Raw genomic sequence first — 2,500 nt, 5'->3', positions numbered from 1 at the left:
AACATAAAGCAATGAAGGGAAAATAGTTATTTTCAGAGGAAAAGGTGGTCCTGGAGTTGGGGGTGGGAGGTGGGTGTGGAGGTAAACAGTAGCCTTATCTTCCTCTCCTATCAGTGAGGAAATCAGGACCACTGAAGGGGCAAAGAAAGAGAGAGAGAGAGAGAGAGAGAGAGAGAGAGAGAGAGAGAGAGAGAGAGAGAGAAAGAGAGAGGGAGGGAAAGAGGGAGGGAGGGAGGGAGGAAGGGAGGGAGGAGGTCTGATCTTTCAAGCATCCCTGGCTTTTCAGTAACACAAACAGAGGATCTGTTGTGTGTGTCAGCACGAAGGGGAGGGGATGTGTGTGTGTTTGTGTCTCTCTGTGTGTGTGTGTGTGTGTGTGTGTGTGTGTGTATGTGTGTGTGTGTAGGGTGGGGCAGGGTGGAGGTGGAACTGTGTGTTTGTCTGACTGCGGGGGTCTTCTCCAACCTCCTACCCAATGAATATGCAACAGTGTGTTCTGTTCTTCTCCAAAGGCCTGATCCACTGAAATGAATCACCTCTTGGCTAATTAATTCTCTTAATGGAGATACCATCTAATGGCTTAATAATACACACAACATGAGTTATATAGGGCAGGAGAAGCCTCAGGGCATATGCTCCGTGAACCATTAAAATGACTCCAGAGTCTCTCCCTGCACCTTTCTCCATTTCTCACACCTGAATGGGTTCAGTCACAGTTAAAGGCACTTTTGAAGCCCATAATATCTGAGCCACCGTGCTTGAATATGTTGCAGAAAATAGCTTAAGAGTCTGATAAACCACTACCTAATACCTAAGTTCACCAAAATAATAAAAAAAAAATCACCCCATTGTTAATCAGCACAAGAAATGTAACAAATATTTTTCAAATGCACAGAAGCATCCCTATAAAGTGACCTAAATGTCTTAAATCACAAAGAAACTGGACTTTAAAAAATATTTATGTATACATTCTGCCTTTTTCTTTCAACCTCAGAGTTCTGGAGTTTGCAGGCAGGTTAAGTAGTCCTCTCTCTGAAGTTACAGTGCTTCAAAAGGCACCTTAATGGACTTCACAGGAGTACTGCGGGCCTATCTCTGACTTCTCTCCTGCTCTCCCTCTGTTATCGGAAAGCCAGCCCGGCATGAAAACGCACAGATGAATTTACTGTGCCTTAAATGAGAGCGCAATTACACCTTTGTTCACGGAAACAAACGGAGTGAGAGGCCTTTCATCCTGCCGGCCATCACTTCCATCACGGGTGGCCCCCCCAGACCGTGACAAACTTAAAGCAGCTTTTCAGACCAAGGCCCTCAGTGTGTGTGTGTGTGTGTGTGTGTGTGTGTGTGTGTGTGTGTGTGTGTGTGTGTGTGTGTGTGTGTGTGTGTGTGTAAAGACTGCCTGAAAAGTTTCTGATTAAAGGTATTTTAAGGTTGTTTATTTAAGTAGCTCTTCACCACAGAGATATTCAATGCAGGAGCAGTGAAGGGTTTTTAAGCTGCTAGCAGTTGTTCATTTTATCCCGCACATAAAGGGATGCCACTGCCTCCCCATTGAACAACAAATTAGCTAAATCCGCAGTTCAAAAAGTCATAAAAAAGCGCGCGCGCGCTCGGCGGGACAGCCGTCCACCCCGAGGAGAGAGCCAGGGCCCACATGAAAAGCCGACGAGAGACTCCCGCCAGCCCTTGAAGAGCGAGCCCCTGCTGGGAGAAGCCTTGCCTTTCCCGAGGGGCACTCAACCCTCAACCCTTTCAGTCACCCTCTTTCAACCCCCCCAGCCCCCAGCCCCCGACCTCCAACCCCCAAACCCCCCCCCCCCCCCCCTTGGCTAACCGCTCCAGTTAGCTCCCTCTGGCCCAGAACAGAAGAAAGGGGGTCCCCTGCCTTATGGCTCACCAATTGGGAGTCCATTTGCTCTGCTTGATCAGTCCCCTAGCCATGGGCTATGTCTATCATCAGTGCACAATATTTGTAGCAGAAGTTTGTATGCCTCTCCTGGGAGAAGGCTATCAAGTCCAGATGGGCTTCTTTTTAAAAAGGCAGACGGATGGCCCTGGCCATCCAGGCAGTCTGCAGACTGAAGGGAACTCAATTACCCCCCCAATTAGCGTCTGTTCAGACCAAAAAAAAAATCACCGGGACAAGCTCCTTGGCTGTAAATCTTGCTGGCCATTTTTTTTTTTTTTGCTCAACTTGTGGGAAAGTAATTAAGTTACAACAATACAGTTTTTCATTGTAAAAATAAAGATTAAGTCCTGGAGTTATTTTGTGGGGAATTCAGTACATATTTAACTTTGGATTTAACTTTGGATGCATATTTTGTGCCTGGCACTGATGGCAAACCCAAACAGACAGTAGTCTGATAATCTGAAGCATTATATAATTAAGTTCAATTATGTTGAATGAACACAATCTACTTTTGCCACAATTACCTCAAGCTGTCATTGTTATTCTCCACCATAAGCTCTCTTAAAGTGGATATTATTGCCACAGCATTAT

The 2,500-nt window shown here is 46.0% G+C and overlaps 1 protein-coding gene across 8 annotated transcripts in view; it reads right to left on the bottom strand.

Moving 5' to 3' along the window:
* The window catches only part of eya1 (EYA transcriptional coactivator and phosphatase 1), a 49,778-nt gene that overhangs the window by 29,931 nt on the left and 17,347 nt on the right, over nt 1-2,500 (bottom strand). The window lies entirely within an intron of this gene.

The sequence above is a fragment of the Alosa pseudoharengus genome, unplaced genomic scaffold (genome assembly GCF_046254945.1).
Source record: "Alosa pseudoharengus isolate Yale_2024_CS ecotype anadromous, Long Island Sound unplaced genomic scaffold, YU_APseudo_1.1 YU_APseudo_1.1_scf_18, whole genome shotgun sequence".
Lineage (NCBI taxonomy): Eukaryota > Metazoa > Chordata > Actinopteri > Clupeiformes > Clupeidae > Alosa > Alosa pseudoharengus.
Note: the sequence above shows the minus strand (reverse complement) of the source record. Positions and strands in the feature narration are given on the sequence as shown.